Below are 27,998 nucleotides of genomic sequence, written 5' to 3'. Positions count from 1 at the left end.
ATTTATTTGCGTTACACGGGCCTCTCACTTTTGTGGCCTCTCCCATTGCGGAACACGGGCTCCAGATGCACGGGCTCAGTGGCCAGGACTCACGGGCCCAGCTGCTCCGCGGCATGTTGGATTTTCCTAGAAAGGGGCACAAACCTGTGTCCCCTGCATTGGCAGGCGGACACTCAACTACTGCGCCACCAAGGAAGCCCTACCCTGAACTCTTTATCAGGTAGATCGCCTATCTGCACTTCACTTTGTTCTTCTTCTGGGGTTTTATCGTGTTCCTTTGTTTGCAATAGATTCCTCTGTTGCCTCATTTTGTCCAGTTTGCTATTTTATTTCTCTGTATCTCTAGGTTGGTTCCATTTCCCCACTGTACAGAAGTGGCTTTTTGTAGGAGACGTCCTGTGTGTCCCAGCCGAACTCTCACCTCTGGTCACCAGAGCTATATGCTCTAAGGGTTTCCCTGTTAGGGCTGTGTGTATCCTTCTGCTGTGACCGGCACACTACTGTGGGTGGTGTGGTAGGTGTGGCTGGCCCCTGATCCAGTGGGATGCCAGGCCCTGCCTTGTGCAGGGGCTGGTGACCACTGGCGAGTGAGGCTGGTTCATGAGGCTACTGGCTGCAGTGCCTCAAGAAGTCCCGGGATTAGCGCTGGCCCACTGGTGGGTGGTTCTAGGCTCTGCAGAAGGTGGTGTTGGGGTTAGAAGTCCTGTATCTAGTGTCAGCCTGCTGGTGGGCAGGGCCAGTTCCACATGGCTGGCTGCCGGGTTTGGGGGTGTCCAAAAGCTAGTGTTGGCCCACTGTTGAGTGGGGCTGGATCCCAGGGCAGTTGGCTGTGGGGACCAAGGTGTCTTGGAACTGGGGTTGGCCTGCTGGTGGGTGGGGCTGTGGCCCAGAGAGTCCTGGAGGTAGTGTTGTCTCGCTGGTGGGCACAGCCAGGGTCCTGGGTTTCTGACTGCTGGGCCTCGGAGTCCTGAAGCTAGTGTCAGTTTGCTGGTGTGTGGGGCCAGTTCCTGACATAGCTGGGTATGGGGTCTGGGGTGTCCCAAGGCTGGCTTCATCCCACTGTTGAGTGGGGCCAGATCCAGGAGCAGCTGGTTGAGGGGCCCAATGTGTCCCAGAGCTGGTGCCAGGCTGTTGGTGTATGGGCTGGTTCCTGGTATGCCAGGAGGCAGGGCTGTGGTGGTTCTTGGGCTAGTGTTCCCAGAGGAATATTCCTTTCTACATATTTACAAATATGTACACTAACAGAAGATGTTCTTTAATGTTATTACATTTTTATAAGAGTGAATGTCTTCTAAAAGCTTGAAGCTCTTTTTTTTTTTTTTTTGCGGTACGTGGGCCTCTCACTGTTGTGGCCTCTCCTGTTGTGGAGCACAGGCTTTGGACGTGCAGGCTCAGCGGCCATGACTGACGGACCCAGCCGCTCTGCGACATGTGGGATCTTCCTGGACCGGGGCACGATCCCGTGCCCCTGCACCGGCAGGCGGAATCTCAACCACTGTGCCACCAGGGAAGCCCAGCTTGAAGCGTTTAAAGATATTCCATATTGAAATTTAATGGTGCTCTTTAAAGAAAATTGTTGCTGATCATAAATGTTGACAATTTTCTTGCTTCTCATCTTTCATATCTTTATGAACTCTGTATTGTATGTTTACAGAATGGTAATACTTGATAAAAGTGTAACTATACAGAATCCATTCCCTTCTAGTCAAACTATCCTGACACAATAATATCAAGTTACGGTAGTAAAGAAAAAGCTTTGCCAAAAATTTGAGAAAGAAAATGAGATTTAAGTATGCTACCATGGATGCCTTTGTGGTTCTTCCTAAACTTACTGCAGGGATGAGACCTCTAGTGCTTTGTAACTACCCATTCACTAATTCAATGTAGGTATTTCCTGAGTAGAAGTATTTGTTACCTGGAAAGACATAGTAGTTGAAAACCATTTGAGCTTGAGTACTGTGGGTATTATGCTCATATTGATAATTGTGCTTTCAAATGGGGCCTGAAGGTGACATTTTTGTTTACCTATGCAATACACATTCCTCATCTTCCTAACTGGTCTCAGATTTTCATTAGTGCATTTCCTCCCTCATACAGTCTCATGTTTGGGGGGAATTTGACTGCTAGTTCCAAGGGTGAGACCAGAGTTACTCTAGATCTCACGCAATAATCCTATGTCCCTAGCCACAGTCATTGGTTCAAGATTGGGCCTGAGTCTTTATATCTTTGAGCCACTGGATCAACTAACCTAAAGTCTCCTCTACCTCTGGGCTATCAGTTATATAAGCAAGTATATTTCCTTATGGTATACACAAAAGTGGATTTTACTTTCTGTTACTTGTAACTTTGTTACTTACTGCTATATCTGTTTTGAAGATATGTTATTAGGTGAATGTAAGTTCAGAATTTGTAATCTTAATACATTTTCTTTTATGGTTTGATAGCAGCCTTCTTTGTTGCAATTGCTTGATGTCTATTTTGCCTGATAGTAATACAAATTAACCACATTCCTTTCAGTTTTACTGATCATTGGTATTTTTTACCATCACTTTATTTTCATCCTTTCTGACAGTCTACTCTACCTGCTTCGTAACCTACTGAAACACGTTCATAATGCCTGTATTAGACTGCTCAGACTGCCACACAAAAATACCACAGATAAGTGGCTTAACAACTGAAATTTGTTTCTCACAGTTCTGGAGGCTGGAAGTACAAGATCAAGGTGTGAGTCGGGTGATTTCTTCTAAGGCCTCTCTCCTTGGCTTGAAGAGGGCCATCTTCTTGCTTCTTTTTCACATGGTTGTCCCTCTGTGTATACACACTTCTGCTGTCTCTCTGTGTGTCCTAAACTCCTCTTCTTATAGGCACACCAGTCAGATGGGATTAAGGTATCCCCTAACAGCCTTAAATTAACTTAATCACCTTTTAAAGGCCCTATCTCCAAATCCAGACACATTCTGAGGCACTGGTGATTAGGGCTTCAGGATATGAATTTTGGAAGAACACACTTCAGTCAATAACAAAACCTAATGTTAAGATGACGTTATCATAGAAAACAAGAGAGCAGAGGCAGGAGCAATGATGCGGAGCAGGCAGGAGGATGGCATGTTAGGCTTTCATTTTCCTGTAGCTTCTCCAGTTCCTAAAATCCTCTAATGGCCAATGAATCCCAGGCCTTTGACTGGGAAACTTGCATTGCTACTACCTCAGCCTGGACCTGAGGACGGGAACGAGTCATCCACACTAGTTAAGAGCTCACAGCTTAAAATCTAACACTTTCCTATTATCAGTAGATCTGCTGTTTTCTTCCAAGATACTTGACCCTTCTTAACCTCAGCTTATTAATTAGCCACAGAGACAAAATAATTAGTCATACAACTCCAACTGTGAGAATTACATGAAATTGAGATCTACTTCTGCACATAATCAGGGCTGTTTGCTGGGTGGAAAGCTGTTTCCTCAGCCATTTATGCACAGCATGTTCAGGCTCATTCTATTCTAACAGCTCTATATTCTAGGTCATGCCACAGCATTATCTATGAGACATGCAGAAGAGGAAGAGTTGCATCTGTGCACTGGGCTTAGACCTTTTGGGGCCCCAATTATCTCACCAAATACCTCCCTTACTATTTAGCAACCAGAGCCACTTGCAGTTCTCTATTTCGCCTCCTAATCTTCAGGAAGACAGAGACGTTGTCTGAATTTTTTCATGGTCCTATCTTCCCTTCTTAGCACAGAGCTTGACATGCGCTAGGTGCATGAATGAATGAATAGGTGGGTGAATGATAGTTATATTCCAGACATACATGTTCCTTCTCTGACAGTTAGTAGCCCCTGGCAGGCCAGAGCCTTAGCCTTATAGCTAAGTCCAGTGGTTAGGACTCGGTGCTCTCACTGCAAGGGGCCCAGGTTCGATCCCCGGTTGGGGAATTAGGATCCTGCAAGCCGTGCAGAACAGCGGAAAAAAAGAAAAGATTGATGCATTCTGTTGAACGTAAATTATAACTCAGTGAAGTAGGTTTTTATTATGTCGTTGTATCCCTTCCAGATTCTAGACCTGCATCATGCTCATATGTGGAATCAACCTGTATTTTCAGATTGAACTGTATAGTTGGGGTTTTCGTTTGTTTTCTTGCATGCTTGTTCTTTTGTTTTATTTTGTTTGTTTTTTGTTTTTTTTTGTTTTTGCCACAGCCAAGAATATTCTCAGGATCTCCTGACTTATACATCCAACCACATGCTCCCCACCCAGATTTTTCATAGGCTCCACAAACGACATGGTCAAAACAGAACTGTCAGTTTCCTGGCATTGCACCGAAGCTGGTCCTCCATTCATTTCCCCATCGAAGAAAACCGCCCTAACCCAGCTGCCAAAATCCACATTCCAAGAGACACGCTTACTTCCTCTCTATCCCTTACCACAAACGTGGACTTCATCAACAAGTTCAGTACTTCCAAGATACATGTCATTTCAAACCCCATCTCACCCCTTCCATTGCTACGACTGTGGTCTACGAGACTGTAACCTCTCACTCTCATGCATGTTGTAGACTCCTAATCTTGTCTCTTGATCTTACAGTTGCTCTAGTTCAGTCTGTCCTCCAAGGAACATTTAGAATGAACTTTAATAAAGTAGATTATAATAATAATTTCCCTTCCTTTCAGAAAGCACCCATCATAATAAGATCAAAAGCCAGAGTCCTTACCATGGCTCACAGGACCTTCTGTTATTGGGCCCCTCCTACCATTCTCACCTCATTTTCTAACGTTGTCCTCCCAATACACACTGGCATACAAGCTGTTCCCTAAAACTGCCAAGCTTGCCCATATCTTAGGGCCTTTCGTCTTGCTCTTCCCTCTGTCTCGAGGGCTCAGCTCCGATATCTTCCCACTGCTGACTGTGTACTTCTTGTTATTTGAATATTAAATCTAAGTTACACCTTCAGAAAATCCTTCCTTGCCTTCCCCACCCTAGTCATTCTCTGTCACATTTTCCCATATTATTTTCTTAATGGCTTTTAAATCTTGAGTGAATGAACCCCTGTAGAATGTGAGCTCCATGAGAGCCATGACCCTGTCTGTCAGGTTCTCTGATTTATCTTCAGTGCCTATTACAGTGCTTCACATATCATTGGTAACCAATAAATATTTGTTGAATGAATGAATGAGTGAGTGAATGACGTAGATTAAGCACGCTAAGTTGTGAGGACTGAGGCATAGTCTGGGACATGGGATTTGGGCGGATGGGAGACTGAGCTCAGGTGTCTCTGAAGCAGCAGTTTTGTTTGAACCCATGAAAACTGTGGTTGGAAAACTGGGTAGAAAGGACATGATAATTGAGGTAGTGCTTCTAGCTGCCTTGGGTATGAAAGTGTAGCATATGTTCTATACCAATTCTCCTTCTTTCTTAATAAAAGAATCCCACATTTATTTGGTACAGTAATGTTTCCAGTAAAAGAACATATTTATAGCCTGCTTTGCAGGCAAGAATGGTCATATGACCAACTCCTACCTAATGAGGTGATGGCAGAAGTGTTGTATAGTAGTTCCAGGAAGGTAGCTAAAAAGGAGACGAATTTCTCAGACCAAGGTATTTCTCATACCATCTGTTGTGGACTGAACTGTGTCCTACTCAAATTCATATGTTGAAGCTTTAACCACCAGTACCTCAGAATGTGGCTGTGTTTGAAGATAGGGTCTTTAAAGAAGTGATTAAATTAAAATGAGGCCCTTAGGATAGACACTAATCCTATATGATTGGTTTCCTTATAAGAGGAGTTTAGGACACATAAAGAGATACCAGGGTGTGTATGCACAGAGGGACAACCATGTGAAGAAGGACTAAGAAGGAGGCCATTTGCAAGCCAAGGAGAGAGTCTCAGAAGACACCAAACCTGTGGACACCTGGATCTTGAACTTCCAACCTTTAAAATGTGAGAAATAAATTTGTGTTGTTTAAGCTACTCAGCCTGTGGTATCTTGTTATGGCAGCCATAGCAAACTAATACACCATCAGATAAGGTTTTCAATTTTCACAGCTCATTAGAATTAACTGAGGTGAACCTTGAAGATACTGATGACTGGGCTTATCCCTAGAGGCTCTGATTCAGTTGGTTGAATCTGAGCATTACAGGGGATCCTAATGGATATCCAGAGTTGAAAACCACATGTCTAGGAGAATAGTTTTTTGCACTCCATTGAGCAGGCTGAGAGTGATGAATCTAGCATCATTTAGAAGGCATCCCCCCATATCTCCCTCCTTCCACTGTTCTTCCTCTCCCCCATATCCCCCTTCTTTTTCTGCCCTATCCAGATCTCCACAGATGGACCCAGAGATGCCCCCACCTCTTAATCCTGTTCCATATCCAAGTTCAGTCCTAATTTGAGGAACATTTAATAGCTTCAGCCCCACTTCTGCCCTCCCTGTCAAGAAAAGGGAGTCTCGAGGGGCCTCACATTCTCTTACTCTGCCTGTTAGCCAGAGCCAGGGCAGCTCTCTAGAGGTAACTTCTTGCCTCTTAATCCAATTATAAAATGGATGAAAGACATGAACAGAGGGCAAATAGGCTTAGGAAAAGCTATTCAACATCTTTAGCCGCCATGCAAATGCAAATTAAAGTACAATGAAATGTTAAACCCACCTATCTGAATGGCTGAAAAAAACAGTGGCAAAACCAAATGCAGGCAACACTGGATAAACTGAGTCACTCATACATTGCCAAAGGGAATGCAAAATGGTACAGGCCATCTGGAAAACAATTTGGCAGCTTTTTCCAAACGATACATGCAATTACCATACGATACAGCAGTTGCACTCTGGGCAATTTACCCAGAGCCATGAAAATTTATGTTTACACAAAAACCTTTACATGAAGTTCATCACAGTTTTACTCACAATACTTAAAAAGTGGAAATAGCCCAGATGTCTTTCAATGGGGGAATGGCTAAACAAAGTGTGGTACATTCACAACATGGAATCCTATTCAGCAATAAAAAGGAACAGACGATAGACACACTTTACAACTTGGATGGATCTCAGGAGAGTTATGCTGAGTGAAAGAAATCCATTCCTACAGGTAATGTACTATAGGATTCCATTTCTATGACATTTAGGAAATTATAATAGTGTTTGACAGAGTTTAGGGATGTGGGATCAGGAAGAAGGTGGGTGTGGCTATAAAGGCTAACATGAGGGAAACGTGTGGTGATGAAACAGTTTTTGATCTTGTTTGTGGTGATAGTTAGAACACCTGCATAGCTGGTAAAAGTGCATGGAATCATATGTATGAGTATTATGCACAGGCGTTCTAACACACAAATGAGTGCCTGTAGAACGGCAAAATCTGTCTTTAAAACTTTGAACTCAAGGCATACCAGAGAGAGATTTGCTTCCTTCATAAAGATATGTATATTCTCATTAGGAGAAAGAATGAAAAACGCATTTCCACAGTGCCTGCCTTAGCCCTAAGGCTGAGCCAGGCCCTGCTACTGAGTCTTGACTTTTAAAGAGCCCTTGAAGTCCCACAATATGCCATATACTTTGGGCAGGTTTTCTCAGTTTCTCCTTGGGATGGCTGTGTGACAAAAGGATCCTGAGTCCCATTTCACAGACTACAAAGCTGAGGCTCATAGAACTGACAGCACCTCTTCAGATAAGTGGCAGGATTCAAATGAAGTTACATCCCTTGCCCTAAGAAGAGGACACAGAGCAGCCTCCCTTTGAGAAAATGGGCTTCCAAGGCTTGAGAAGTGAGCATCTTACACTCCCCTGACATTGTGGCCCCATGGGTACTCACCCAAAAGTCCCTCTTGACGATGAAGATGATAGTGCACATATGTGTGCACATACATTCTTCACGTTATAAACATTCATTACATTCAATTTTATAGAAGAACAAAGTAGATTTTACAATTGAATTGACACTGTGTGTATGTGTGTGTGTGTGTTTCTGTATGTCCTATGGCTTGTACACTCCACGTCACAATCTTTATCTTCATATCAGACCAGAGCTTGATTCCTATCTCAGATTTAGATATGGCAGAAAAATGGTAGATACAGAGAAATTGCCACCAGCAAGTGAACAATTCCGGAAAACACTGGCTAAAACCATTAACCCAGAGCCCAAACTTCGTCCTCACTCTCCTTTGCCAAGCTCCCTGGTCAGAGCCTCAGAGCAGCAATCCTGGATCTGGCCAGCAGGTGGCTTCCACCTCCATTTTTCTTTTACAAAGAAAATGAGCGCTTGACGCCAAGAATAAGAAGATCTTGGGATGTTTTGTTTACTAAGACACTAATTAAGTTTGTGAAATTTATATGTATTACTAGAGCAGTCCCATCTGCTGTTGACCCGAAAAGAACATCGAGTTCATTGAGGTATCTCCTTCCCTCCTAAGCGTAGTTTGAAGTGTCCACACTGCAGATGGGGGGTCCCTCCCAGAGAGTAGGGTGTTCACCCTCCAGCCCCACCCAGCCCGTAGAGTCTGTCCAGAACTTTTCCCACTCCGTGTCTGTCATACCCTGTCCATGACACTGGACACAGCCGCCAAGACCCCGCTCTGGAGCCCCATTCTCTCTTCCACCTCCCACCAGTCCTGCAAAGCCCTTCAACAGCCGACCATTGCCAACACGCTACTGCCACCTGCTATTTCGTCTTCGTATTCAAGACCCGGAGTATATGTTTTTACACTCTGCTTTTACACCTAACAGGTTTTTCAGACAAAACTAGAAGCATTCTATACATAGGTTCATGGGCTGGGTTTTGAGGAAGAGGATGGAATTTTTTTGCTCTTTGAATGAAAGTCTTTGTGGAGAAGTGTTGACCATCGAGGTACGAAGGTGGCAACTTGTGACAGTGGACTGAACTGAAGCATGAACATCGCTGAGCCAGAAGGTGGGAGGGAAAGGCCTAAATCCAGAGAGCTTTCTGGAAGTCTGGGTGGAAAAGGGGCACACTCCGGCTACAGGGATACTGAGGTATCTAGACAGAAAGTGCAGCTTCTTTCTATGCTGAATGGAAAGCTCTATGTGATTGCAACAGAAAGACCATTTTTATTTTTTATGTTTTAACAGAAAGAGTTTTTTTAAGGACCTCTGGATAAAGGGGTATACACCTATATAAGCAAATCTGGATCCCTGTCATTTATTTTTTATTTTTTTTTAACATTTTTTTTTTAATTTTTTGCTTTATAACAAATTTAATCAGTTATATATATACATATGTTCCCATATCCCCTCCCTTTTGCGCCTCCTTCCCACCCTCCCTATCCCACCCCTCCAGGCGGTCACAAAGCACCGAGCTGATCTCCCTGTGCTATGCGGCTGCTTCCCACTAGCTATCTACCTTACGTTTGGTAGTGTATATATGTCCATGCCGCTCTTTCACTTTGTCACAGCTTACCCTTCCCCCTCCCTTATGATCATTGTAACCCACCTTGGCACTTATTGTGACCATATTTCCATGTAAATGAATTTCTGTGATAACATTTTGTTAGTTGACAATAAAATTTCACTTATTTTTTTATATTGACCTGTTGTTGCATCATATGGATGCTCCAGAATTCACTTTTCCAGTACTAGTGATGTAAATATAGTTCCTTTACCACGTTTTCTATTACAAACTATAGTGTGCTTAACATTCTTGTTCATATACATGCAGATATCTTAGTAAGCATTTTTATAAGTTCCTGAAGTGTTCTTTCAAAACAATGAAAAACCTATTTTATTTGAACAAACTCTTACTATTTTATATTTCTAACAATACTATATGAAAATTCCTGTTTCTGCACACTTTAGAAATAATGTGAATCACTGCTAATCTGATAGGCCACAAATCCTCTCTTCTTGTTGTCACTATAACTCGTTTTTGCTGCCTGACTAGAATTCCATCATATGGATGTGACATAATGGAGTCTCACAACCTCGTGTCATTTAGAATTCAGTGTTCCTTATATTCCCCATTGTCAAGGCTGTGTGGATGGCATTTAACTGTGCTGAAGGGCTCAGCTCAGGATTCACGTGGCTATTTGCACATGAGCTGAATGTGTCCTCTTTGAGCACACATTGCACTCTCTGGTGAGAGTCCTAGGATTCAAAACGCAGCCTGGTCGATGCATGAATATATATGGTGTGAGTGTGTCAGTGTATGGGTGCATGTGTGTGTGTGTGCGCACTGACAACCACATTTCCTTCTGTTTCGTTCAGCCCCTTCATGGCCTTGCTTCTCATTCGTTCTCCCTTCCTAAATCCAGGTTCAGGAATGAAGGTAGGGAATTATCAGGATGGCAATCCTTATAACCAACTCCTATCACCATCCTTAACTGCGTCCGTCCTGAATGTAATTTGCTTGGTATGGTGGTACAAAAGAAGACCAGACCAACATCATATTTTATTTTTATTTTTAATTTATTTTATTTTAAACAGCTTTCTTTGGGTAAAATTTACAGGCAATAACGTTCACACATTTTAAGGGTACAGTGTGATGATTTTTAGTAAATGCATGGAACCATCACCATAACTGAATTTTAGGCATTTCTGTAGTTCCCAAAACTTCCATAATGCTTGAAAACACTGAAGCCCCGTACCTATATTTAGTACCAGGCAAGCACTGATTTGCCACCTGTCTCTATGGATTTGCCTATTTTGAACATTCCCTATAAATTGAATCATATAGTATTTGGTCTTTTATGTTTGACTCTGTTCACTTAGCATAATGGTATCAAGGATCATATATGTTGTACATGTATCAGTGCTTCATTCATTTCATGGCTGAATAATAGTTTGTTGTATGGCTATGCCAAATTTTACTTGTGCATTTATCAACTGATAGGCATTTGAGTTGTTTCCACTTTTTGGCTGTTATGAGTAATGGTACTATGAATATTTTTCCCCGAGTTTTTATGTAGACGTGTTTTTATTTCTCTTCAGTATGTAACTAGAAGTGGAACTGCTGGGCCATACGGCGCCTCAACACGTGAGACAACATTACAATTTCAGATGATTTCATTCCATAATTGGAAATACCTTGAGAAAAAAAAAAGAGAGACAGGTGAGACAGTCTCTAGTGAGACGACCCTAATAAACATGCTTATCCTGCTGTAGACCTATTTGTAAAATCCCTTTCAATGATGCAAAAGTATGAGACATGTGGGGGACATTTTCAACATCATTTGAAAGCCTACTGTCTATAGCACACACTTCCCCATTATCTGGCTTGGTCTCCATGGAAGGTGTTTTACCATTCTAGATTTCAGGTAATAGTATCAGTTTGCAATGTAATCCTTGTCTGTAGACAAGCAACTTAATTGTATCCTGGCTAGGGAAACCTCTGTCTCCATTTGACCATGCATTTCAAAACTCATGTTGTATAAATGTGACAAAAAGGTGGTTGTTGACTTGGGCAAGATCAATTTCAGTGGAGGAGTGGAGGGACGTCCCCATTAGATGAGAGATGAAGACTGAGTTGGAGGGGAGGTCGGGGGATGTGAATTGAGTATCAAGAGTTCATTGTAGATCTTTGGTTGCAGAGTGCAGAATATATATGTAAAGAGGTCAGTAACCAGAGATGTGGACAGAGGTCCACAGCATTAAATGATGTTCTATAATCACCATTTATAAGATACTTGAGCAGCTTGAAATCTTAATGAGAAGGATCTGTCTCTTCTTAGATTTAACATCTGAATTTACCACACCAGCTTTCCCACACTTTATTTCCTTGTTTCCTTCCATTCAGGAGAAGCCTAAAACTTACTGAAGGGCTAGTGCAGAGTTTCTTCTTAATGTCTGTTAAACGTATGAACAGATGAATAGGTGGATGCACGACGTGTCAAAGATGTGCTAAGAATTTAAGGATTTTTATCCCTGAGTGCGGAGCTCCTCGTGCAGATGACTGAACCCATGGTGGTGGGTGGCTGAGAGGATGCAGCTTCTCAGGACTCTGCAACTGACAGCTGCAAGATGGGAGCCCTCAACTTCAGTGTTCAGAAGCACATTTAGGCAGACTGCCACACCTTATGTCCTGGAGGGATCCATCCCTGACCTGAGCAGGTGAGTTCACAGACAGGCTTGCCTTCCATCTGGGGGAACGAGACTATTGTCTGCTCAGAAGCTTGCTGTGGTCCAACTCTTGTGCCATTTCTAAAGACTCCAGAACGAGCAGATCCAGCTCCTCTCTAAACTTGAACTCAACATATATCACAAAGAGATATTCTCAGTCTCTTTCTAGGGTTACACATTGTCCATAGGAGCCCCCAGAGGACACACACACACACACACACACACACGCACACACAGCCTAGAGCCTTCATGCAGGCAGTAGCCCTAGGAGAACTTGCTGGCTTATAAGGCCGTCACACATGGTTTGTTAGGTTGCAGAGGTCACTGGAACTTTTTGTATTAATAACTAATGCAAATGATGATTAGCAGAATAGTCTGCATACTAGGGATACTTTTAAATAACCTTACTATCCAATTAAATCTGATGACAATAAGAGAATTTCTATGTTCCTGTTTTTCAAGTGTAACAATAAACTACTGAGAATTTCCAGTGTGCGTGTGCATATGGGGACTCCTACAAAGTCTGATATTGCTGGTGGGGATTTCACTTAGTACGACTTTTTCACAGGTTGATTTATCAATATGCATTAATGAATCCAGGAAGTTTTGACCTTCTTGCATTTGGAGCCTGTTCCTTCAATTATTCATCCTCAGCATAACACCTGTCCCTCTGTTATACTGTGCGTATTCCTTATGTTGTCTGGGAATTCACTTTCAAACAGTAATGACCTAATCACATTCAGTTGTCTCCACAGAATAGGAAAATGAAGTACAACTTGCATAAATACAAGCAGGACTATCAGCCTGGCATCGGAAGTGAAGATAGATTTCAGAAGTGACACAGATCAGCAGGAAAGCAAGACTTATTTGAATACGGTGTCATGTGCGGCTGAGCATCATGCAGTCTGCACTTGGACATACAGGGTGTCAGTCTCTGCTTTTCCTCTTAAGAGAAGGATGACCCCCAGCCAAGTAGCGTAACCTCTGTACATTACTGTTTCTCCAGCTACAACATGATGTAAAGAGATGTTATTCTCTACCTTCCAGGAATGTTGTGGAAAATGCATGAGAGAGAAAAATGCATGCATTCACAATAGATAAGTCCCTATGATTTTCTGGGTCAGAGGTCCTGCCCTAATATATAACTTTTCAGTTCCAACCATCCAAAGACTATTCACAAATGGTCGTTCAAGTACAAAGTAATGCAAGGACTTAGGCCTATTGAATTCATTCAACACAGAGTATGATAATATCTGAAGTGTAGATTGGAAAGTAATTACGTAGAAATAATAGCTTCTTCCATCCCATCTAAGGTCTCAAAAGTGCTTTCCCAGATGGTATCTCATTAGCCTCTACATCTGAGAGGTTTTATCCAAAAAAATGGCCAGCATGGGGGAAACGATTTAGCCAAGAACCTATGATGTGTCTGAACCCCAGTGATTTACTGTAGTGTTCTTCTGCAAAGCCCATTCTTGCTGGGTTACAGTACATGTTATTCTTTTTTTATTATTATTGAAGTATAGTTGATTTACAATGTTGTGTCAATTTCTGCTGTACAGCAATGTGATTCACTTACGCATATATATTCCTTTGGACTTTCTTTTCCATTATGGTTTATTAGAGGATATTGAATATAGTTTCCTGTGCTATACAGTAGGACATTGTCATTTATCCATTCTATGTATAACAGTTTACATCGGATAATTCCAAACTCCCAATTCGTCCCTTCACCACTCCCTCTCCCCCTTGGCAACCACAAGTGTGTTCTCTGTCTGTGAGTCTGTTTCTGTTTCATAGATAAGTTCGTTTGAGTACACATGTTATTCTTAAGAAATTAACATTAATTATTAAAAGTGGAATGGGAAAGGATATGAAATAATGTGAAATGGACCAATGGTTTTCTTTCATACACCCACTGGAAATGCTGGAGTCAGGTTTCCTTTCTCCTAAATTATCTGAGAAATGACTCTAGCACAGAGGAATGACACTGAAGTGAATACGTAATGAAAACTTATACATTTCCCTTCCATTTAATATTTCCACATTATTGTCTTATAATCATGTGGTTTGGATTGTATCAAGGGAATCTCCTTTAAAGGATGGTCAGGTATGAAATAAGACTATTCATCCCTATTCAGTACTATATGTATCATCTGCCTGATTGACCTTTTGCTCCTCACAGTAATTGTCTAATATGGATAGAATTGTTTCCATTTTACAAGTGAGGAAAGGCAAATTCAGAGATACTGTGATGCAGCTATTATAAAATTTCCCAACTGCTTTTCACATCCCTTTTTTTTTGCAGCCTCTAATGATCATTGCCTAGAGCTACGTTTCATAAAAGGTTGCAAAAGCATGATGTACAAATTCTTTAATTGCTTCTGCATGTATCGGCGGAAATTCTTTTATAAAAGAATTCTTCCCTCAACAACTATGTGTAGGTATAACATGCACAGGAAAAGCAAGGTGTATATACAGTTCATTGGCAATATTTCCACTTTCAAACATCAGGTGTTTCCCTAGGACTCTCAAAGGTGAGCAGTGAGTTGGTGTTGTTGGCTCTTTTTTTTTTAGAGTTGTCATAGATGTTTCTATATTTGACGTGTTTTAGTGCATGATAGTCATTAATGCTTTTGATGTTCAAATTGTTCTATCTTTGGCCAATGGGAGGCCCTGAGGTTATGAGTCTTTTTTTTTTTTTTTTTTCCGGTACGTGGGCCTCTCACTGTTGTGGCCTCTCCCGTTGCGGAGCACAGGCTCCGGACGCGCAGGATCAGCGGCCATGGCTCACGGGCCCAGCCGCTCCACGGCATGTGGGATCTTCCCAGACCGGGGCACGAACCCATGTCTCCTGCATCGGCAGGCAGACTCTCAACCACTGTTCCACCAGGGTAGCCCCAGAAGCAATTTCTTATTGAGCCCAAGGAAGAAGAATTAGCACAGAAGAGCAAAGAATAGGCACAGTTCAGCTAGACAGAAGTCATCAAACATATGTCCAGTTCCAGAGCCATGCACTGACCACAGGACCTGGGTTGAGTCTCTTCCCCTGTGTCGGCCTGAGTCCTAACATAGAAGTACACTCGATATAGAAACAGGGGTTAGGGGTGGGGCGTTTTTGGTCAGAAGACCAGGATTTGATACTTGGAACCATTACTGTCTGGTTGACTTACCTCGAGCAAGTAATTTATCTAATATGTGTGCTATACTTGTTGCTATCTTTTATTACTATTGTGGGTTTATTCTTTCAGTTTTATGAGTATTATTATTTTCCTTACCACCCAGCCAAGTGTGAATGGTAGGAGTGGTGATTAGCACAAAGTTAGGGACGAACCCAACTGAGGGTGGAGAATAGAGGAAGTGCAGACAGAGAATGGAGGTGAAGTAAGCAGACAAGGCCTGGGCTCTCTCTGGGTGCCAGGCCCTGGGCCCACCCTTTCATGACCCAGGGAAGCTTCTTACCCAACAGCACTCCTGCTTCTCAGCTGCAGACAGTGGTGACCTGGGGGCTGCCAGGGAAGTGCCCAGATGAAGGACTATATAGCCTTATTAGCTCCCTCCACACCGAAGACCACCAGAGCTGCCTCTCCATTGCCATCTCCCTGCTCTTTGCTTCTGGGTATCGGAAAAGGTACCACGTGGAAACTTCCACACCTGACCCTTGAAGGGCTTTCCTCATGCAAAAGGTACTCTACCTTCCTCAGTCCTCAAAGGTTGTCCTGCACAACTTACATTCCCACCAACAGTGCAAGAGGGTTATGACCCAGCAATCCCACTACTGGGCATATACCCTGAGAAAACCATAATTCAAAAAGAGTCAGGTACCACAATGTTCATTGCAACACTATTTACAATAGCCAGGACATGGAAGCAACCTAAGTGGCCACTGACACATGAATGGATAAAGAAGACGTGACACATATATACAATGGAATATTTACTCAGCCATAAAAAGAAATGAAATTGAGTTATTTGTAGTGAGGTGGATGGACCTAGAGTCTCTCATACAGAGTGAGGTAAGTCAGAAAGAGAAAAACAAATACCATATGCTAACACATGTATATGGAATGTAAAAACCAAAAACGGTTCTGAAGAACCTAGGGGCAGGACAGGAATAAAGACGCAGATGTAGAGAATGGACTTGAGGACATGGGGAAGGGAAGGGTAAGCTGGGACGAAGTGAGAGAATGGCATGGACTTATATACACTACCAAATGTAAAACAGACAGCTAGTGGGAAGCAGCTGCATAGCTCAGGGAGATCAGCTCGGTGCTTGGTGACCACCTAGAGGGGTGGGATAGGCAGGGTGGGAGGGAGACGCAAGAGGGAGGCGATATGGGGATAAAAATACACATATACCGCATTCACCTTGTTATACAGCAGAAACTAACACAACGATGTAAAGCAATTATACTCCAATATAGATGTTAAAAAAATAATTGTTCTGCAGACTAAGGAATGCGGACTCTGAGGTAAAGAAGGAAGTGCCTGCCTCTCAGAGGTATGTCATCTCCACGTTTTTACCTGACATATTGTACTTTTATCACTAATGACTTTATACATTTCCTACACACAGCCCATCGATACGCACACACAAAGACACACACACACGGAGATATGCTGTCAATTCCATTTGGTTCTACTTTATCTCCCCCATGAAACTGAGCACAATGAATGCTTTTCCAAGTTAATGAAAGCATGTGCACATGTATGTGTACTATCCTATTCCTCAATAGGGGTTTTGAGGGAGTACCCCTTGGGCCTGTTATATCAGGGGGGAACAAATTGACCATTTCCCCAGCCCTAGAAGCCCATTGTCTAAAAGGGAGGCTGCTCCACTGTCCTCTAGAGAGGGTGAGGGATAGAACCTCATTCCCAAACTCCCACTTACCTGGATAGGTGACAGAAGCTATATGAGGAGGAGCTTTGTCATGTGTGAAATGGGACTCATCTTTAACACAGAGCTGTCCTGAGGGGTGAATGAGAAAACCTGGGGCTAAGGCAGGCATTGTGGAAAGGTGTTTCTCATTGTTTCTCCTAATGAGAACATAGATATCTTTATGAAGGAAGCAAATCTCTCTCTGGTACGCCTTGAGTTCAAAGTTTTAAAGACAGAAGGATCTCTAGCTTCTTGGGAGACTCAGAAGCTCCTAAGAGCTGCCCAACATCGTGCCTCTGAGCAGACCCTAACCCAGTTCCCCATGCTGGGAAGACAGGCTTGCCTTTGATTCACCTGGTGAGCTCAGTGAGAGATGGCACCAGGGCAGCAAGCTGTGGTGTTTGCCTAACTGCTGCTCCTGGACTGCTCCGCCTGTTAATACGTTTATGGGAAAAGTCTAGACCTGTCTCCCATTCAGCAGTGCAGGGGTCCTCAGATCACGTGTCATCCAGCCACGTCACACCACAGTTTCAACCATCCGCTGCCTCCCTGTGAGACCAAAACCTAAAAAGTACTACCATTTCATTGAAATACAATTGTCCCTTCTTTCTTTCACTAATAACTAAATATATATTGGGCTTAAAATTTATACTATTCCATTTGAGGTGTCTCATTAGCTCTGTGGTAGAAATAAGATAAGAAGGAAAATTAATATATGGGCAAATTTAAGAGTGGAAAATGAGCTGAGATGGCTCCTTCCCATTAGCTGTTAACTTGCTCAAGCTTCAAGGCACTGAGGATTAAATAATCCCTCTTTGGACCCCTCTTCCCCATTCAGCCACAAGCCCCTCTTTCTCTTTGTCTCTGTCTCTCTATTTCCTTCTCTCTCTCTCTCATGATGAGATCTCATTTTCTGTAGATAAATTTAGAAATATATAAACGTGCATAATAAATATGTAAACACCTACATAAGCAAACTTACAGGAAGATATGATGAAGATGAAAACATTCAACGGTTACCTCTGGGTAGTATGTTTTGGGCTAACGATTTTTCCCCCCTCCACATATACTGTGACATATACAGTGGAATGAACCTCATGCACACTCCTGAACACCCAACTCTCTGTTAATACAGAAGCAGCATCCATGAAATTAATAAAAATAATACAAGGCTGCTCAAAATAACTAGGTAGCTTTATATGTACCACGAATGAAATGTTCAGATTAAAAATGACTGAAATAAACAAGGAAAACAAATTACCTTTAAGTTCCCATTAATCCCTCCTCTACTCGTCCCAGCTCCCTCCTATCCCCATGCAAACCCAGCACTCACTTCTGAGACCACTAGAGGTTCATCTCAGATGGCGTGGAGGATGCCTGCATGATGTCCTGCTGCAGCTGGGAGAGGGTGTGCATGGAGCTGGAGGTGGGTGTAGGCACTGGGATGCAGAACACCTCTGGGTCTCACTGGGGTTGGCATCCCTCACAAACAGCTCGTCATTCACGATGCACAGACTGAAGGAAAAATGGGCCCTCAGACAACTGATGGATGGACACCCTCACCCCCAATACTGACTCTGCTCCCAGTGGCACTCAGCAACCAGATTCCTTCCACGTCCCTCCTGTGTCTGTCTCCCAGGTTCCTTGACTGGTACCTCTGCCCCTCCCCACAGAGCCCACATTTGGAGAGGCTGTCTACCACCTTCACTCGATTTATAGGTTTATCCCCAACCCATGGGCAACTTCGCATTTACCCTTTACCACAGCCCAAGGGCTGGACGCTCTGATCCCCATTCCCGGAAGAAGACACTGAGTCACACAGAGGTCATGTGACTTGACCAAGGTCACACAGCGACTGAGTGTTGTGTCAAGGAGAGAACCCATAGGCCGATTCCAGAGCCCACGCTCTTCTTAACCAGTAGGCTAGACTGCTCCTGGCATCTCCCTGCTGGCTTTCCACAGTACCGAGTAAACCTAAGGTCTGCACCACCACATTCCCATGCCCCTGAGCCCAGGCGGGGATGGGTATTCCCGCCCACAACAGGGCTCTCACCTGCAGTATCTGGCACGGGTAGCGATGAAAGTCCGGGTGAAGGCACGCACACAGCCCTGACAACTTCCTTCAACAGCAAACAAACAACAATCCCCCTTAGTGTAGCACATGCTGTACATGCTCACACGGCGGTCCCCAGTCAGGGTGTGACTGGACACTCATGCTAAGAGAGCAGTTGTTCACAGGGGCCAGGGTGTCTGGAATGGGGAGGGCAGCTGTAGGAGCAGTCTGAGCCCAGTTACATGGCCCCTGACAACCACTACACAAGTTCACGGGTGCATTCTTCGCAGCTCCCCAAGAGGTGGATACTACTACCGCATTGTGCAAATGAGGATACTGAGAGGTTTAGTCATGGCCCATGTTCTCAGAGTAAGTATCCGGGTAGAGAGCCACCAAACTCCACAGCCTATGTCCCCAACGCCCAGGGTATGCAGGGCAGACAGGCATGGACACAGCTCAGACCTGGATAGTCAGTGGGAAGACTGAGGGCTGGAGAACACAGTGGGGAAGGGGAGGGGAGGGGAGGGGAGGGGAGGGGAGGTGGGAGAGGGCAGGTGGGGAGGGAAGGGGGGAGTGGAGGGAAGGGAAGGGAAGGGAAAGGAAGGGGTCCAGGAAGCTGGGTGGGTCTGGGAGTGAGCCTGGCCACGGGGAGGCAACAATGAGACATCAGGGGTGGGGGTCTACACACACTTGCCTTCCTTGAACACCCCGCTGATGGAGAAGCAGAGCATCGTTTCCTGAAAGGGAAGAGCCCAGGTGCCCAGTCACCACCTCCACCTCCTACCCACCCGTGGCTTCCTGGGCCCGCCCAAGGGAGGAAGCAGGCGCTCACCATCTGGAACCAAATGTCCACTACGAAGGAGCTGAAGTCATGCTGAGTCTTGGGCAACCCACAGAGGGTGTGCACAATGACACGTTTTGTGTGCTTCAGCAGCTGAACCCGCAGGTCTGTGAGGGGAGGGCAAGCGAGCGAAGGTCAGGGGCTGCCACGCCCTGGGCCCTATGATTGACCCCTTCACCACCCTTTCCCACCCAGTCTTCCCATCGCACACTCACGGGGGTCCTTGAGCTTCTTCATATTCCTGCTGTCCTTGAAGTACTCGCACAAGCTGCTTCTAGGAGACAAAGAGCAACAGTGGGTGGTGCGTATTTGCAGGAGCTGGCCTGTGTCTGCTGGGGAGCCACACGGCCCAGGAGCAGAGCCTGTGATGTGATACTCACGGGGCTGGGTCCTCGGGGTGGAAGGGAATGGTCAGGGAGAAGCAGGCCTCCTCGTGATAAGCACCCGCGAGACGCTGTCGGTCTCCATAGTCATGGATCAAGTAGTACCTAAGGGAGGGCAATGAAGACAGTCTATCTCTGTGGTCTGGACCTCAAATGAGACTTGAAAACTCCCCTGAGCAGACCTGTGCTTAGGTGGCCTCACCTCTCATAGCCCTCCACCCCTTGCTCCGCTTGTCAGAGGTACTTACTGCTGTAGGAATTGCAGGACTAGGCTCTTCAGCTCATCAGATCCAAGGAAGATGTGCTGGAATCAAATGGCACTTGAGACTATGCAGTAGATAAAGCCTCCCTGCAACACCCCAAATGTTGTTTGATCCACTTCCTCACCTTGCAGGGCTTTACTATGTAGGGAGTGTCAACGTCAAGGGTAACTGGCGACTGTAACTCCTGGCCATCCTGGAGAAGGGAAGAGGAAGTCAGGAGTGGAGACCAGGGGAGTGGCCCTGGATGATCCGGGAAAAGGATGGGCCCAGGAGGGTGAGGGTCAGAGGTCAGGTGCGAAAGGGCCCTGGATATTCCATGGGAAAGCTTACAGTGGATGTCTTCATCATGAGGTCCTGGAAGTCTCTAGTGTTATATTCAACTTGTGTGTGTGTGTGTGTGTGTGTGTGTGTGTGTATTTATGGGTATTTTTCCAGCAAGTATATCCATGTCATTTTCAGGAGTCCATGTCCCCCAAAATGGTTAAGGTTCTGATGCTAATATGCGATCTAGGCAAGACCCAAACGGCTTGAGGGCAGGTGCAGAGGCCACCAACATTCGTAAGAGACAATGATTTACGTAGGCACTTACCAGGCGTAACAACTTTGGGAAACATTCTCTGATGGCCCTGTCCAAAACCAAAAGTAGAGAAGAGGTGGTTGATAGTTCAAGGTTGCAATGCTTCCTTTCAGTTAACACAATAATACCACAAAGAGAGATCAGTGTGTTCTGGCCAATCCAGCAGCACCCCTTGCCCAGCTCTGCTTCTGATTTTAAGGGTTTTCGGTCCACTTGCCTGTTGAGCACTGAGTATCTGTCATCTTACTGTCTGAAAGGCACTGTCTCCTCATCTCTCTCAGTACCTTCACTTAATATTCCTTCCCTCCCTCCCTCTGCTTCGCCTTGGTAGCTCCCACCCAGACTACTCGGACTCCCTTCTCCAGTGCCACAGGGACCAGCATTTCAAACCCATGCTGCAGGGCTTGCTTCTCCTCCCTTCCTTCCTCCAGGGCCCCACTGAAGGCTGTGGGGAGAAGAGGGCATGGAGTGGGAGCCCGGGGCCCTGCCACCTCACCGGGAGTCCAGCACTCTGGCAAGACCCGGACACCCCCCCGGGATGGCCCAGGATGCTGGGCTAGGGAGGTGAGTGAGGTGGGGCTCAGGAGGCAGGGAGGGAGATGGAGGGGATGAGGACAGAAAGGGAGTGAAGGTAGGAGGGGAGAGATGAGAGAGACCTAGGGGCCCAGAGACAAGGGAGAGAGAGAAAACAAAGGGAAGGGAAAGAAGCTCTCCCGTGGTGGGGGTCAGGGAAGAAGAGAGAAGAAAGGGGAAACGGCACACCCATTGCGGCTCTTCACCTGCCCCAGAATCGCCCAGACACACCAGCTAGGAATGGAAAATATGCACATGTTGAACTGGGGGCCCATTGTATGCTGGTTGAAACTTTGTCACCTGTGTGAGCTCAGCCAGACTTGGGCATGGGAAACAGAGCAGCCATGGGGGCAGATCTTCCCAAGAAGGAGAAAAGGGTCAGGTCCCAGCTCAGCATGGGGCTGAGGATACGTGGCCCCCTCTGATGACCACCGTCTTCTCTCCCGATGACCCCTGCACCTGTCTGAGTTGGTTCTTTATCTGAGGAATCATACCTGTCTCAGGCTGCCCAGGGCTCCTGTGAAGGACCAGGCGGGATGCTGTGACGTGCGCAGGGAGGGATGGCAAGTGCCCCTGAGAGGCCTGTCCTTCTGTCTCCTCTACCACCTCTGCCCTGTGCCATCCACTCCTGCCTCAGGAAGCCCTCTGATCACTGGCGGGGACCCACGTCTGGCCCCCTGACTCAAAGAGCCCTGCTTTTTCCCAAGCTGGACCCCAAGGAGGGTCTAATTCCTGGCACTGGGCCAGCAGAATGGATGTCATGACAGCAGCCACCCATGGCCTCAGCCCTCAGCATGGCGCAGGAAAGCCCCCATGTCAACCTGGGAGAGGAGGGTGGACCGCTTTGGAGGCAGGGGAAGAGGGCCCCTCTCAGAAAGGGGGAGGCACACCCCAGCTCAGCACGAAGAAGGAAGGCTTCGCTCAGCAAGAGGCCCGGGACTGGAGGACCCTTCTCAGTCCAGGGCGCCAGCATCTGGATCAAGGCTGGTCGCTCCTGGTCCTGGTGAGGAGGAGAAGCCATGCTTCCTGGGGCACACTCTTGGGGGGCCTTGGTGCAATATAGCTGGGAGCAGAGAGCTGGAAACAGACCCCAGAGCGCCTGCAGAGGTGAGCAGGTCAGGGGAAGGAAACTCCTCACTGGTGATAGGCACTGAGAGAGCAGAAGGTGGGGCCTGTGATCCTCCCAGAAGACCAGGGCGGCCACCTGCGGCATAGGGGCACTGTCACAGATAGTCTAGGCTCCCATGGGTGAAGGTCACCAAGAAGGGTGACAGGGTGTTCACACTGACCTTACATAGGTGGACTGGTCTGCGAAGGTGCTACACAATGGGTTCCCTTGCAGCCACAGCTCTTCAAGCTTCAGCCCTTGCATCTTGCTCAACTCCCACACAGACTTCAGCTGAGAAATATGGGGTGGAAGTGGAAAATGGAATCCCATGAAAGGGGACATCCAAATCCCTGCACCCCCAGACCCCTCCCTCCCCGACAGGTCCCTTCACCTGCCTCCTGTCATCACTCTGATGGCCACTAAAAGGCCCCCTCTGCTCTCAACCCAACTTTGACCTGGCTCCCTCTTCTCACCTCATTTTCAGACAGGTTCAGGGTTTTGACCGTAGAGGCCACCTGTATAATGTCAGACAGGCCATCCAGCTGGTACAGCTTGTTGCTGCTCAAGTTCAAGGACAACAGCTTTGGGGCAAGAAGAGGTAGAATGAAGTTTACTATCGAGGACCTTGGAGACAAATCTGCCCTGCAACCCAGCTCTTGCACCCCCTACCCTAATACCAGCACTGGGCCTACAGCCTCACCTCAGGGAAATTCTTTTCGATGACATGCAGGGTGGCAGCCATGCAGCTTCTTCGATTCAGAATTATATCAATATCATGGCCTACCAAGTCTTCAGGAAGGAGAGGGGAGGGAATCAGGTGGCTGAGTGGTGTCTGGGGCCAGCACCAGCCCCTCCCCACGTTACCATCCCTAAGTCACCCTCCAGGAAGACCCCTCTGCCCTCGCCTGCCCTAGAATTACTGCTGTCAGCCATACCTGGGTCAAAGCGGAGCCTCTGGAGGTCAAGAGCTTGCTTGAAGATATTATATCGTTTGCTCAATGTCAGCTGCAGAGTGAGAGATGGAGACAGCCGCTCTGAGGCTGTGGTGATGGCAGGGAAATCAGGGGTGAGGGGGACGGGGGACTGGAGGAAGGAGAGGTGGGTCTGAGCGTTGGCACACAACACGTCTTGAATCTGCATTACCTTTAGCTGCTCCATTTCTTCTGGCTGCAACTTATCCCGCACAGAGTAGGGAACAGGGGAGGGGCCAACAAAGACAGGTATCTGCAGGAAGAAGACGTGGGGTAAGCACCAGGAACTCTAGTTCCAAAGAAGACAACCAGCCCCTGGCCTGTCCTCCTTCCTCAGGATGAGGTACATGTAACGCCCTCGACACACACCTTTCGTCTCTCCTCGTCACAAATCTTGTAGCTGACATCCATCAATGCACAGGCAGTGCTAGCTTCCTGGACAAAGAACTGAGCCCCAGTTTGCAAAAAGTGGAACTACAGGGATTGAATGCAACAGCAATAGTATCAGAAGCCAACAGACCCTGCTGAACCAGGTCTCTCTCTCTCCCCCTTCCCTGTGCCCACGCGTCTGTCCTCCGCATCCTCTCTTACGTCCACTGGAGTGAAGGGGACACTGCAATGGCTCTGGATTGAGTTCATTAGCCATGTCTTGTCATACTTCATCCCACAAGGAATCTAAGGATGAAAAGAAGGGATGGGAGAGAGGACAGACAGCAGGGAATTTAGGCTGCAGGACGAACCTTTTCCTGTTCTTTTCTGGCCTTCTACTGAGCTTGAAAGGGCTTCTAAAGAAGGGATCACTGGTCCGATTTCTTATGGGTGTGCGTAATATGGATTTCCTAAATACCCTTTCTCTCCAGTCAAACTCTCTTCCTCATAATGAAGGTGACAGAGATGATCTTCCTTTTATAAATTTCCAGGAGATCCTACCCAGTGCAGACATTGCTTGCCCCTCAGACAAGGTCTCCAGAGGCTTGAACCTCCATCTCGCACACTCAGCTTGCCAAACTGAGACCTCCAATGTGGAGTTGCTCCATATCCTTGGCAGTAGTTTCCATCTTTGCTTTGAGACAGGCTCCTCTGTTCTCCTCACAGTCAGCCTGTTCCCTTAACATTGCTTCTCTGAATCTGACCTTAGATGAACAAGACTGTTAACTCTTGGTAATAAAAGGGACAGATTACAAACTGTCCCCAGTGAAATAAACCAGCATGTCTACATGAGCCCAACACAACTCCCTCTGGCTTTTCTCTCCTGCACATTCCATACATTTTTCAGGATACTCACTGTGACCCTGAACCAGCTCCCTGGGGTTCCATCATGTGTGTTCTCCCCCATTTCTCTCTCCACAGGTGTTCTCTTTCTCCACACACTCTTATCCCTGTGGCCTTCACTGTGCCATCTCACTCTCCTCATGTTGTCTCGGATGGTACCGGGAGAGCTGCAGGGGGGATGTGGAGAGAAGGAGGGTGAGGGGCCATAAGTGCTAAGGAAGTCTTCTGTACACCCTCGTCTCTTTGACACCAGCACTACACTTAGCTTTGCTCAACCATTATTTCACTTCGAGCAAGCTTCTGTTTTGCAGTGAGAGAAGAAAAACAAGTCCACGGAGACTGAGAGAGGTGCATAGTCCCAGGGGCTCCTGTGTACAAACCCTGCTGCCTGACCACTTACTGTCTTACTTCGGGGTCCTCCGGGACATCCCTCTTCACCACGTTTCCAGCATCCTCCTGGAGGTGTGAGGGCTGAGGCTCACACCCATCGTGTTCGTAATGAGGGCTCCTCTCACCAGAATTACCTGGGAAAGAACTCCAACCTTTCTTTCTCCCTTGAGGTGGTCTACCACCATCACTGTATTCTGAAAAGAGGAACAAAAATACAAGTTTGCAGACACATCTGTGGTCCACTTACCACGTACCATGTCTTAGGCTAACAGCATGGTAGGGCAGGCAAAGTGCCAACCTGGCCTAAGGGACCAATCCCACAAACCTCAGAAAGGACACTCTTCTGCCTGTCCAGAGAGGACAGCCTTATCCGACAGATGGCACTCTCAGGGGACGAATCGAGGAGGAGCAGGATGAGGAAGAGGAGGACAAGGAGGAGAAAGAGGGAGGAGAAGGAGGAGGGAGGAGAGGACAACGGCGGTGAAACTTTTAAAACAGTGGAGCTGGACTGATAAAGAACCGCGGTGTATGCGTCCATGGGTTAGACTGGACAGCAGTCATATATATACCAGGAAGGCACCCGAATCTTGCCTTCTCTCAGGACTTTCCAGCAACCACACCAATACCTCTCTTGTGCTTGACAAATCCAATGAGCCACCAAACCGATTCCACTAACAACCAGCAAGCTGGCTGGACTTACTTTGCCAGTGCACTAGGAGCTTTAATCTCAGGTGGCACAGAGGTAACAACCTCCTGAACTGTCTCCCTTCCTCCAGCCTTGCCCTGAACAATAGGCTGTTTGAAAGAGCCAGAGTGATCTCTCTCTTGGGCCAGCCTGAAATGCCTTTCAGCTCAGCAGGCAACTCTTCCTCACTTCAGCTCTTCTATAACAAGGGTGTGAATGATAACCTGGAATGATGTGTCAACCACCATTTCCAAGTGTTTAGGGATCCGTCTATTTGCTTTCTATTACTGGTTTCTAATTTGATTCCATCGTGGCCAGGGAGCACACTCTGGGAGATCTCAAGTCTTCTTATTTTTTTAAATAATTTTCTTTCTTTATTTATGGCTGCATTGGGATTTCGTTGCTGCACACGGGCTTTCTCTAATTGCGGCTAGCGGGGGCTACTCTTCGTTGTGGTGCATGGACATCTCATTGCAATGGCTTCTCTTGAGCTCTAGGCGCGCGGGCTTCAGTAATTGTGGCACGCGGGCTCAGTAGTTGTGTCTCGAGGGCTCTAGAGCACAGGCTCAGTAGTTGAGGCGCATGGGCTTAGCTGCTCGGCGGCATGTGGGGTCTTCCTCACCAGGGCTCGAACCAGTGTCCCCTGCACTGGCAGGCGGATTCTTAACCACTGCACCACCAGGGAAGTCCCTCAATTATGTTTGAATTTACTGACAATTGTCTGATGGTCAAGGAGATGGTCTAACTTGGTGAATGTTACAGAGACCCCCGGGGAAAAACCTGTACTCTGCTGTTGGTGGGCGGACTGTTCTATTTATGTCATGTAGATCTCCTTAGTTTACTGTGTTATTCAGGTCTTCTATATCCTTGCTGATTTTCTCTCTAGCAATTCTGTCACTTGCTAAGAGGGAGGTGGGTGTCAAAGGCCCCCACTATAATTAAAGATCTGGTTCTTTCTCCTTTCAGCTCCACCAGCTTCTGCTTCGTGTACTTTGAGGCTCTGTTGTTTGGTGAGTACGCATTTAGGATCTTTATGTCTCCCGGGTGTCCTGATCCTTTCATCATTCCGTAAGGCTTTGGCTCTTGTTCATTTTCTTTACTCTGACATCTACTGTACTGCATACTGAAGCTACAGGCACGCTTAGAAAGTGTCCTGGGTACACTTCACCTTGTATTCACTCCCAGAAGTTGTGTTGCTGTTCACCCCTCCGCCCACAAATTCTCCCCTCCCACATGTCTAATTCACCATGGAAAAAGATTTGGAAGTTTTTCGGCCCCTGCAGAAATAAGGTCGTGTCAATTCTCTTCCCCATAGGTGGATTCACTAAGGGTATTTTATTTTTAACACATTCCACTGAAACAGTGAACCAGCAGATAATCATACTAGTGGCTTGTGGGGAGGGAGGATTATGGTAATTACACTGTTAGAAACCAGCTTCCTTTGGGTTGTAATGCTTAAGGTTCTCTAGGTTTGTGTGCTGTGCCTTTTGTACATTAACTATTCCATGTTGTCTCAGGGCACACATATGAGTAAAGATCCGTCCACTGCTGATCACTCCACGATAGAGTGATTACGACCAGGCCTCAGATGAACTCCTCTGGGGAGCTGTTGCTTTCCCTGTGTGGCCCGCTGTCAGGGCAATCCTGCTACTCACAACCTTGGGACTTTCCCTGTGTGGCACTGGAAGTGAAAGTAAACACAGATGGGGCACTTGACCCACAAATGTCACTTGCTCAGTCCCCAAACCTCGGAGGGGGCATGGTGTGCTCTCTTTCTCCCACACTCCACATCCAACTGGTCAGGAAATTCTCTCGGCCCCTCTCTCAATGTCCAGAAGCCAGCCACTTCTCACCACCTCCATTACCACCACCCTGGCCAAGACACCAACATCTACCTCCTGGACTGGACTGCTGTCCAGCTGGCCCCTCTGCTTTCATCCTGGCTCCCTTACCT

General features: G+C 46.3%; 1 pseudogene; it reads right to left on the bottom strand.

The window, feature by feature from the left end:
• Positions 1 to 623: 623 nt before the first annotated feature.
• LOC132481565 (nuclear RNA export factor 2-like) lies at positions 624 to 27,166 on the bottom strand (annotated as a pseudogene).
• Between the last annotated feature and the right edge of the window lie 832 nt (positions 27,167 to 27,998).

The sequence above is a fragment of the Mesoplodon densirostris genome, chromosome X (assembly GCF_025265405.1).
Source record: "Mesoplodon densirostris isolate mMesDen1 chromosome X, mMesDen1 primary haplotype, whole genome shotgun sequence".
Lineage (NCBI taxonomy): Eukaryota > Metazoa > Chordata > Mammalia > Artiodactyla > Ziphiidae > Mesoplodon > Mesoplodon densirostris.
The sequence above is the reverse complement of the archived record's forward strand: the minus strand, read 5'-3'. Positions and strand labels throughout refer to the sequence as shown.